General features: G+C 36.1%; 1 protein-coding gene across 1 annotated transcript in view; it reads right to left on the reverse strand.

Moving 5' to 3' along the window:
• The window catches only part of MGAT4C (MGAT4 family member C), a 333,944-nt gene that overhangs the window by 22,180 nt on the left and 299,405 nt on the right, over positions 1-12,359 (reverse strand). Inside the window, 1 exon segment of the mRNA XM_032688942.1 lies at positions 10,076-10,207. The gene's annotated coding sequence lies outside the window, so the exon portion shown is untranslated.

Here is a 12,359-nt window from a genome sequence, read left to right on the forward strand (position 1 = left end):
TGAAGACCACCGAGTCTTCAGTTGACTTTTGTATATCTCACTTAGGATCAGAGTATCATAACAGTTGATATTTAGTGTGTAGAATGCAACAATGCTGACACAATCTCCTGATGAGTGCATTTAGCCCCTAAATCAGAAAAGGTCTAGTGGATGTGCCAGGGAGGTCAGCACACTGTTTCTGCAACAGAAGCATGAGCTATGTTCTGAGGAAACATAATTCTTCTGGAAACTGACTGTAAAAGGACTCTGTGACAATAATTCTGTATCGTTCTCTCTACATCTACCACTAAGTAAAGGAAAGATTAAAGCTATGTAGCTAGTTCATCCTCCCTGTAGAGATGCAATTGTATTCAGGAAGGTAAAAAAGTGATATTAAGAGGGTTTTAACCCTTTCATTACTACTGGACAATTGTCATGGGTTTATTCGTCTTGCTTCTTTATCAGAGAGCACAGTTCACATCACATTTACACCGAGGTTGAATCCTAGCTCTTTGACACCTTATGTCAGTTTAAACTTGTCACTTTCTCTTCCAGGGTATGTTCTCTTCTCTATACCTAGAATAACTTTTTTTTTTATTTATGTCACTTGGCTTTAGTTGTCTTACTAAACTACCTGATTTAGGCTCCCTATACTGTCAGTGTGTACTAACAGTTCCCACAGTGTCTTCCTCCTTATTTACTGACTATTGAAATAAGCTACATAGCTAGTTTGGCCTAGATCCCTAACTTTTATGAAGTTAAAGATAGCTGAAACAAATATCAGTTTGCTGCCTTTACTACTAAGCAGTTAATAACTGGAGGAGGAAACACACGTGGGCATACAAGACCATCAGGCTTACAAAAGCTCTGCTTGTGTCAGGCAAGACTCATCGTGCTAAGAGGTGGTGCTCTGAGCTGTGATGTCTCTAGAATTTCAGAGGAAACATTGTTAATACGTGGCTGACACCTTAGTAGCAAGCTGTGTGAGAGTATGTTTTTCAAAGGAAGCTTTAGAAGCCACATACCCATCTTCATCAAATGCAGACACAATCTCCTTGTGAAAGAAATTATTTGCAGTATCAGTGATAATCAATATTTTTCAACTGTAAATTATTAGCCACTAAGTTTTATGAATGGCTCTTCCATGTATGAACGAGGGAAGTGGGACTAACTGTATCTGCAAACGCAGCCAAGCAAGCACACTGTGACTTGATTTGTATATTAGAATATGACTCAGACATATAACAGTAGCAAATTAGAGGAAAATGGCTGAATTGCCTGCAAATGGAAAATCAGGTAGATATGTGGCTTCTTTCATTCATTTGTTAATTTTATATGAATCCTTAATGCAGAGAATAAGCAAGGGAAAAATAAACAAGGGGAAAAGCTAAAAATTCTGGCTTTGTTAGTTGGCAGTCTTTGATTGAAATACATTTGGTAGTGAGAGGGCCTTACATTATGTACTAGAGGTTTTTTACAATTCTTTGCTGGAAAAATTTCTGCATGTTTGTGGTTGGGTTATTTTCAATATTTCACCATGAGTTTTAGAGATAGACACTTCAAGAAGAGTTGTGAAATTACAAGGAAAATTATGTAATTTCCTCCTGTTCTTCCTGGCAACTTTTGGAGCATGAAACCAAAAGCCATAACTCAGATAAGTTTTTAGCTGCCATCAGCTCTCAGTATGACATAATATCTAATTGTTGCTCAAGATGTATGCAACCTTTTTAAAACTTGAGTTCAGGAGGAGAGGTAGAAGAATTTCCATGATTTTTTATATCATTGAATGTTTCAGCTGACTCTTGAGATTCTCATATAAAATTACCATTTGCTTTGTCACTATTTAATACATCTGGACTGAAGTTAAATATCAGCCTAGGCTTTCAGTGTTCTGACCTCTGATTGTACAAATCCTGTAACATCAATATGATATAACCTTGTCAAATCAATAGGTGAAGTGCCATTTTTCTGTGATTCCCTTGAACTATTTCAATACATTATTTTAACATGATATTTGTTGTCTAAAGGTAGTATATTCCAGCAAGTTTGTGTGTAGTAAAGTGCCTAGTTATTTTTTATTAATATATCTACAGAAACAAAGATGGTTATAAATAAATTACACATTATACCTTTTCTGCATTTCAGTGTTGCTTATTTTCCATTAATATTTCATGACCTGCAGCTTGGTAAGTACATAGTGCTTTTTCATTGATTGTTGTTTCTGTTATACTACATGAAAAAGCAGTTTGTGTTTCTATACTGGCTTAAAGTGTGCAATGACTTATAAAGAAGTGCAAAAATGTAAAATATTTCAATAGTTAGATCAGAGAATCATATTTTGGGTTGGAAGGCACCTTAAAGATCATCTGGTTTTGAGCCCTGTGCCATGAGCAGGCACAGCTTCCACTAGACTAGGCTACTCAGAGCTCCATCCAACCTGGCCTTGAAAACGTCCAGACACTGGGCATCCACAACTTCTCTGGATAACCTCTTCTAGTGCCTCATTGTCCTCACAGTAAAGAATTTCTTCCAAATATCTAATCTAAGCCTAATCTCTTTCAGTTTGAAGCCTTTCCCCCTTGTTATGCCACTACATGCCCTTGTAAATAGTCTCTTCTCTTCTCCAGGCTAAACAATCCCAATTCTCTCAGCCTTTCCTCTGTACCTGTTCTGACAGGTCAATGTCTTTTGTGTGCTGGGGACCCCAGAGCTGGATGCAACACTCTAGGTGGGATCTCACCAGAGCAGAGTAGGGAGGCAGAATTTCCTCCCTCACCCTGCTGGCCACACTGCTTTTGTTACAGCTCTGAATACAGTTGGATTTCTGGGCTATAAGTGCACATTCCCAGCTCATGTCCAGTCTCTCACCCACCTGCACCCCCAAGTCCTTCTCAGCAGGGCTAATCTCGCTCTGTTCATCCTCCAGCCTGTATTGATACCCAGGGTTGTCCCAACCCAGGTGCAGCACCTTGCACTAGATCTTATTAAACCTCATGAAATTCCCATGAGCTCACTTCTTGAGCCTGTCCAGGTCCCTCTTCATGGCATTCCATCCTTCAGGTGTGTCAAATGCACCACTCAGCTTGGTGTCCTCTGCAAACTTGCTGAGGTGCACTTGACCCTTCTGTCTATTAATGAAGATATTTAATAACACTGGTTCCAGTATGGACCCCTGAGGGGCACCACTTGTCACTGATGTTCATCAGGACTATGAGCCATTGACCACTACCCTCTGGATGCTGCTGTGTATCCACTTTCTTATTCATCTGACAGTCCACTCATTGAATCCATCTCTCTCCAATTTAGAGAGAAGGATGTTGTGTGGGATTTTATCAAAGGCTTCACAGAAGTCCAGATAAATGCCACCTGTAACCCTTCCCTTGTCCAGTGATGTAGTCAGTCCATCACAGAAGGCCACTAGATTGGTCAGGCAGGACTTGCCCTTGGTAAAGCCATGGTGTTTGTCTCAAATGACCTCCCTGTTCTCCATGTGCCTTATCATAGCTTCTGGGAGGATCTGTTCCATGATCTTCCTAGGCACAGAGGTGAGGTTGAGAGGTCAGGGGTTCCCAGGGCCATCCTTTCTACCCTTTCTAAAGATGGGTACAATGTTTCTGTTTTTGCAGTCACCTGGGACTTCACCTGACTGCCATGACTTTTCAAATATCATGCAAAGTGGCTTGGCAACTACATCAGCCAATTCTCTGAGAACTCTGGGATGCATCTCATGAAGTCCCATAGCTATATGTATGTCAGGTTATTCAGGTGGTCGTGAACCTGATCTTACTGTGGGAGGGACTTTGCTCTCCCAGTCCCCATCGGGCTATCCCTCCAGAGGTGTGAGAAGTTGCCATTGAAGATTGAGGTAAAAAAGTTGTTGAGTACCTCAGCCTTCTCCTTCTATAACAATACTTTTCCATAATATTTTTCCAGATAACTCATTATACTAAAACTCTGTTAGTTACTGTTGATATCTTTTGAAAAATGTTAGGAAAAAATGCCATTAACTCAAAATATTCCATCAAAAGTAGTATGCTTAAAATTCATATTCCTGACATATTTGCTGACAAGATGCTTTAATTAGGACAGCAATAAGCTATTCAGTCATATCTGGATATAACACTAATTTAATTCATACTTTTCTCCTAAATAAACCTACAACAGCACTCTGTGAAATTAAAATACAGGACACTCATATCTTTGCTTAGTATCAGCTTGCATTTTAATATTTTACACTGCTAAATATAAATAACCAAAGAAAAGTTGAAAACTCATCTGGAAGAAAGGTGCTGATTCATGACAAGACAGTTCTAATTTTAGGCAGGTATAGAAGCAAAAAATTAGTTGCTTATTTTCTGTTGCTGTGAAAGTAATTCACAATGAATAATTTATCTAACACATTTAATTTATTTTTAGATTTTTTTTAAACAGAAAAAATAAATTATTAATTTTATTATATTTTTAATAATTTTTATTTCTAGTATTTGATTTGAATAAAATTGTTCTCTGGGAATAATTATTATTTTTATAATATTTATTATTATTTCTCAGATATACCATAAAATATTTCTTTATCCCATTGATAGGTATCTTAAAATTTCTTGCAGCAGTTTGAATTCTAAAACGCATATTTTGTATGTGTGTTGGTTGTATTATATTTTGTCAAAAGTATATTCATATAAAACAAAGTGGAAAAATAAACTAAATTAAATGTATCTAAAAACTGGATTTGTATGAACATTTACAGTATTCTCCATACAGTTCTTATCACTCCTGAAGACACTGTTAAAGATTGAAAATAAAATTTGGGAAACATGTTTGGTAATTTTTTTCTTTAATATGGCAGGTTAAAGGGGTTGTTTTGTTTGTTTGAATCTTTGAATCTTCCTATACTGTGTTTTTCAGCATTATGATTTTTACTTTTAATTTCTTTTTAATTCTAAAAGTACAACCAGTTATTCCCAGGGAGGAGGAGGGGCAGGCACTGATCTCTTCTCTGTGGTGACCAGTGATGGGATCCGAGGGAATGGCCTGAAGTTCTGTCAGGGCAGGTTTAGGTTGGATATTAGAAAAACGTTCTTCACCCAGAGGGTTGTTGGATACCGGAACAGGCTCCCCATGGAAGTTGTCACAGCACCAAGCCTGACAGAGTTCAAAAAGCATTTGGATAGTTCTCTCAGGCACATGGTGTGACTCTTGGGGCTGGTTCTGTGCAGGGTCAGGAGTTGGACTCAATGATCTTTGTGGATCCCTTCCAACTCAGCATATTCTATGATTCCATGAAACTGGGAGGCAGGTGACCCATTGTGATTAAACAAGTTTGTTAAAGCTGACTACTGTTTTTTTTAGCCCAAATTTCTAATAAGCCTAAGTAATTTCTTTGAATGAAAAAAAATATCCATTGAGGGTTGGAAATTGGTAAATCCCTCAATATTGCAAGGCTCAGATTGGATGCTTTCTCTTTAGAAGCTTATTTGTAGGCTTTTCTAAGTGCATATAAGCAAAAAATATGCAAAAACACATACACGAGGTAATGATTAATTAATTCAGCAAACATATTGATAAAGCATCAGGTCAACTCTCAGATCTTTTGGGCTGACTGTTGGTCAATTAGTTCTTACATGTAGTCAAGTTGAAATACATTATTCTATTTGCTTAAGTGACAAGAGAGAAAGAAAAATCTATATTACTCTTTACTGGAGAAAACTACATTTATCAAATAGTTTCCACTTTTGTTTTATAACTTTATGAAACATACAATTATTTCTGAGGTTTTTGCCTAACCTCTCCATACTTTCAAATCTGTATATGTTGGCTTGTAAGCCTTCTGCTTGTAAGACTCTTCATTTATAAATGACTCCATACTTTTATAGAATACAATGTCAAAAATTACTACCTAAGAAATGCATACTAAGAAATAGAAATATTTTGGAAAATGACGAGAAAGTCTGCAGGTGACATGTGAGCTCAGTTTTCAGTCTGATGAAGTTCTATTGTATATATAAGGAATAATTCTGTCTCCAGAAATAGTTCTACATCTCTAAAATGAATAACCTTTGAGGTTGAATAAAAAGCAGAACATCTTTATGAGTGCATATGATTTTAGCCAACAAAAATGGGTCATGGGAGTTATTTTTCTATCATACTAAAATTGATATTTTAATTCAGAATTATTAGAATGAAAATAAGCTTTACTATTCTCTGTCATCTTACAGTGTAGCTCAAAATTTTGATAGCTGTGAATCAGCTGTGACTCTTATTATTTCAAAGGCAAGATCTAGACCACAAAATAAAAGATAAGAAATAAAGGAAGAAAAAACATGAAATAGATCAAAGTTGAAGAGAAGCAGAAAATGTACTTTGATTAATTGAAAGGTTAATTACTGAAAGACTTCCTCCACACAGCATACTGTTAATTAGAAAGTCTGAGCAATGTGTGATTCCATTTAACACCATGCAAAAGGCCAACATGACATAGTAAACTGCTTGATTCTTCTTGTGTTTATGAAACGTATGACTCGGTGTTTCATTTTACTCTGAAGTAAAAGAAAGTTCCTTTTCCTTTTTCCTTTTTCCTTTTTTTTTTTTTTAATAGACAAAAGACAAGATTAAAAAATGAGAGTTTGGTTAAAAAATGTGAGTTTGGTAGAGATCAGGCCAATTTGACACCATGGGCTAGTGTTCTCACCCACCACTGCCACCTTAGCTCTGATCTGTGAAGCACACTGAGCACAGAATAGAACTGTGCTGTTCGATAGGGTTTCTGGAATATTTTGGTGTCTTCTACAAAGTAGTAAGTCTCCTTAAAAATTACATTTCTTTTCCAACATTTCAAGAAAAGTGTTGTTCTCATAAGAATGGAAAGTATAATGTTAGAAGTGTTCTACAACAGTTGGCCTTCCAGAATAGAATGCCAGACTGTCCTGTCTCACCAGAAACTCCTCACTCTTCATAACTCTTGGAAATACTTTCAGCAAACCATCAGCAGCACACATGGGAAGTGTGTGACAACAACAATGTGCATGGACCCCAGAAACCACAGCAGCTTTAGAACCTCCTAGGTGTACCTCAGGGACTGAAGGACTGTCAAATTTGTGATTTACAAGGAGCTATAGAAATGGACAGAAAGGACACAATATTAGATAGTGAATTTGATGGAGTGTGGGACTGGGAGATCATGAGATTTGAGTCCTCATTGTTGGTGGAAGTATAAATTTAACAAGGAATTTTGATGGGAAATACTTTTTATAGACTAATCAAAAAAACAAACTGGAAATACCAGAGTATTATCAGGTCTGGAAAAGGCATAAAACCAAGAATTAATTCCTGTGTCACTGTCTCCCCCACTTTTAGCTACAAAGCAGTACCTTGAAGCTGGCTGACAGCACCATGAACAGAAAGAGCAATGCTTTCAACCATCAGGAAAGAATTAATTCTTTGGTTTAGTCATCTAAGCATTAGTCATGTAATCTATGCTGCTTGCAAAGGTGCTCATTATAAAGTAATTGAACGTATGCTAAGATAGCTGTTTAAAAAATGTGCTCTGAATAGGCAGATTGTGTCTTTCCATTTATTCTACTTTTTTAAGAGTAAATTTAGGTAGGATAACTTCTGTCTTTAGATAGTGATGTAGTTTTTTGAGAATTCTAGACAAGCAGAACCATTTTCTCCAAATTTTATTTTAAGCAGATTGATAGAATCCCATGACAGGAGTAAGCAAAAGAACATGGAAATAACAACTGCATGGCAAGCAGCATGAGTCAAGTAGGAGGAAAAATGCAAAATCTTCTTAGTGCTATATGATTAATTTTTCAAGGACATAAAAATCCACACTGTCATAGACTACTAATAGAGACAGCTTATTGTTCTTCATGGACTTTTAACTTGACCTGTTCTTATGTAATTTCTTTTATTTTTCATTGCTGAGTCAGGAGACCTGTTACTATTTTGTTGCTATATGGATAATTCAAAAACCTGTGCTGCACAGGTTAACATTAATTTGAAAAAAAAGCCTGCCTCTTTGGCCCAAGAGTTGCTTCTATTTAACTAAACCATGTTAAAGCCAACTAAAGAAGAAATAAATGAAGAAGTACAAGGTAGTGAAACAAGGAAGAGAAAACAAAATATCTGTCAACCAAAAAAAAAGTCCACTCAGACCTCCAGCCTTTGGGACAGAAGTTTTGACAAAATTTAGTTTAATATGAGCAAACCCCAAAAGCATAGCCAAAAAAAAGTATTTGAAAGGAAGAGGGAATGATCACTTCCCATTCTCTTTCAATCTAACAGGGCCTAGTCAAAAACTAGAAGTCTCTTAAAAGCTTCTCCTGTAACACACATTGTAATCACCACAGCAACTCTCTGGTTAATTATAATTTCCCTGTTGTGGCAGAAGATTACAAATGAAGCTTCCTTCTAGCTCCATGTGTTCTGCAGAGTAATGTGATAATAGGAGAAATACAAGGAAATGGCATCCTGGCAATCAGTTCTGCTTTTGACAACAAAACTACTGAAAAATGTATAAAGCTGTTAAATAAACTCAGACATTAAATAAATAATTTAGGCTCTTTCTGTGTTCTGAAAAATGGCATATTTTAATCTGAACAGACATAGTATTTTTTACAGTACATCATTTCTGATGGAGTTCATACAAAAGAAATAGGTTAGACTGAGACAGACATATCTAATTCCTGAAGCTTTCATCACTAATATTTTATCACCTTCACTGATCTGCCCAATCTTGAAGAAAAATGTGACACAACTATAGAATTTATCTGCATCAAACAGGAGGTAAAATGCAAACTACAATAGAGATGTCAAAGCAAAGTATCGACTTTGCTCACTGTTAGCTGAAACAGTGCATGGAGTGTTTTATTTGAACAGTAGGAACAAATTAGCATACACAAGTATGATGGTATGTCCATTCAGAGAAAAATATGATTAATGTTATTTGTAGGAAGGTATTTTTTTATATCCCTTTTATGCTGTCATTCCATTAACATCCATTTGCTTTGCTGAAGATTACTGTAGGAATTTTTTCAAGTTTAACATATCAAGATTTTTGATTTATCAACATTAGAAAAAATATAAAAAGAAAATTATTCTTTTTCTACACTCACTGATGAATCTCAATAATGCATCAAGGAGCATTTGCTATGGTAAAGACACTTGAGGAGACCATAGAGTTCAAATAGTTTGGTACGTGAATCTGCTTATATTAGTGAAATGGGAAAATATAAGAATAGAATCACTGTACTGTGATCTGTAGTAACTCTATCAGTTATGTTGAGGTATAGTAGGAATAACACATTTGCCTATGGAAAAGGGGAAACAATGAATTTACATAGAAAAAAATATGAACTGTGATTCCATTAATACATGTCAGTTATACAAGTCTGACCATGAATCACCCTTTGATGGTAATATAGCGTTATATGAGATTTAAAGACCACCTCAACAACCCCTAAGTGAAGTTCCTTGTTTGTTCTGACTAGGTTGTGTTTGATTCAGGTCACAAGGACACAGCCATGTAATTTGCAGACAGTCCAGAGCAAACAGTGGTGCAACTCCTTATCAGACCAAATGAGACTGTGGTGTGTGATACACCTCTCTCTACCCTGTCACTTACATAAGAGAAAATCAGCTTCATTGTCATCCCTTTTTAGCACAGTATGTTGGTGTGATATGGAGCAGCTCCTGAAAATCAAGTCCAAAGACATTGGTTCTCCAGGATGCTTATCTGGATATACTGCCCTTGTGACAGTAGTTGACTCTTTATACCTTTTCTGTCTTACAGTCACTGCATTTTCACAGTAAGATAGCAGTGCTAGTTGGAGGGGTTGTCAATGGAGCTCATACAGGCCTGTTCCTACTCGGAATGGGGCTATAACCAACGCTAGAAGAGGTCAGCTGTGGCATTGTCCAGCCAAGGCTTGAAAATCTCCAAGAGCATTTCACTGTCCTTCTAGTAGATTTTTCTTGCCCAAGTGTCTAATCTGAAACTCTCAAACTTTAATCTTTGACATCAGTAGAGAACTAAAACTACCATTATGTTACCTGATATTAAATATGGAAGGAAAAAAATAATAAAAACACTTACAACATTTCATTTGTGCCACCAGACGCAGGAACTGAAAACTTTCAGTGCAAAATCGTCTCACAACAGCTCATAAGAAAGACATGGAAACTCTCCCAGTAGAATGCCTTACTATTTGGATATCCAAGTCAGAAACTGAAAGAGAAGAAATAAAAATATTCTTTTTAAATCTCATCAACTTTATAAGGGACAACTGTGATAACTACTACCGTTCTAGTTCAATGGGAAAGATATTCTATTATCTATAATACAATTAAAATTCAAATGGTATTCAGCCTGTATTTTAGAATCTGATAATTAATACTCAGTATTACTAAGGTTCAAGTAAACCCACATCCTTATATCACACCCTCAACAGTAGTTTAAAATTCATGTCTGGAAAGAAATAAGAAGTGCAAAGAAGAAGGTGGAAGGCAAATCACAGTCAGAAGTGTGCTATACCTTACTTGAATGAATATAACCAGATGATAATATGATTGTGAATCTCCAATGAATCAGTAATATTTTCATCAAAAGTAAATCAGATGATCCTAATTCTGAAAGCATTATTAAACAACTATAAAAAGGGGAATATAAGAACATATTTCTTACTGACCTAGCAGCTGTTCTATGACCTGTAGAGGGGAGGGGAGGTGTGGGGAGGGGCAGGAAGGGAAGGGAAGGGAAGGGACATGAGCCAACAGGTTCATGTTACTCAGGTTCAGTCAGCTCTAGTTAGAGCTGGGGAAAAGACCCAATGTCTTTGACAAACTGTTAACTTCTTAATCTGGGACAATGTTACCACATAGTTTTCTACTCATTAACGCCACTATACATCTGCTGTTAAAATGAAACAAGAATGTTTTTCCTATGCTGAAATGAGAAATTATAGTCTCACTTAAAATTATAGTTTTAGAACTTCCCAGTATTGGAACAAATTCAGCATAGGAATGCAGTACTAAGATAAATGATTGTCTGTCCTTTGCCATTAAATCCTTAGTGATGTTACCTGTTAAATACAAAATTTGAATTGACAGATAGATTGCTTCTGTGATTCCTCCACATACTAAAGTACCCTTTGGTCTTCAGAACAAAATGAAGTCTGAGTAGACAGCATAAAACCTACTTTAAAAATAGCAAAGAAAATTGCCAAAATGATAAATTATTTTATTATTGTAGACATAGATTTTGGTCAATAGTATATTTGCTTATACTGTGGGGAACTTAACACAGCTATAAAAAGAGAGCTGTTAAATTATAGATGATGATGATGATGATGATGATAACAATAATAATAATAATACAAAAGGGAGCATGTCGAGCTGTCAAGAGAAAAAAAAAAATCAGAGCATAATTTGGAAAAGCAGAATTTGTGTCTAAATTGCATGCATTCTCAGGCTCCTAGCAATGAAAATCATCTCAGCACTAAGCATAATAGGGAGTAAAGATTCTTACAGTGTCACCTAGCCTTATCTCCAGCAGTTTATCATGAGGCTGTGCATGTGCATATGAGGAAAAAATGGGGGGAAAATATGAAAAAAAAAGCCAAATGTGAAGAAGTTCAACTCTGGTCACTGAAAAATAATTAATGTATAATTTAACACTGATGTCTGACGTTTATATATTGCATTGTTTCCACTACATGACAGTAATATTCTCCTAGGTTAATAAGAGTTCTAGTTCCTGGCACGTCTCAGAAAGAAGTGACTTCTTACTGAGGAGTTTCTGCTTCTAATAGAGGGAAAGGAACAACATGAACCAAACTAACAAAAGGGTGGATTGGCCAAAATTATACTACCCTTTTTTTTTGGAGAAGACTGAGAGAAAGATTGTGGAAATTGCCACAGATCCACTGAAATCACCTCTATCTGCCATCTCAGAAATTGTTCTTCAGTTTAAGTTTCCCTCCCCCAGATTCATTTTTCATATCAATGGGCAAAGAAAAGGAAGGTAAAGCACAAGCGCTGTTTCTCAATTTCTCGGATCAGAAGTTGTTGATCATCGATTTTTGATGTGTATAAGCTACTGAAAATAGTGAATCAGAATCATACATGGAAATTATTCTTAAGTGATTTTTTAAAATGGTTTAGATTTTCATACATTGCCTAGTCATAATATATTTTCCCCATATTCCTTTGTGATAAGAGCAGTATCTTACAATTGACAGACTATGGTGTTCTAGGACTGTACTGGAAAGGAGTTCACACCAATGTTCTCTATAATCTTTAAAATAATTATAAAGGATATTTTTCTTTTTCAAGTAGTCCTCATGGATGATAGGTGAGCCTGTCTCTGTGGCACATTTTTC

This window comes from Chiroxiphia lanceolata, chromosome 5 (genome assembly GCF_009829145.1).
Source record: "Chiroxiphia lanceolata isolate bChiLan1 chromosome 5, bChiLan1.pri, whole genome shotgun sequence".
NCBI classification, from domain to species: domain Eukaryota; kingdom Metazoa; phylum Chordata; class Aves; order Passeriformes; family Pipridae; genus Chiroxiphia; species Chiroxiphia lanceolata.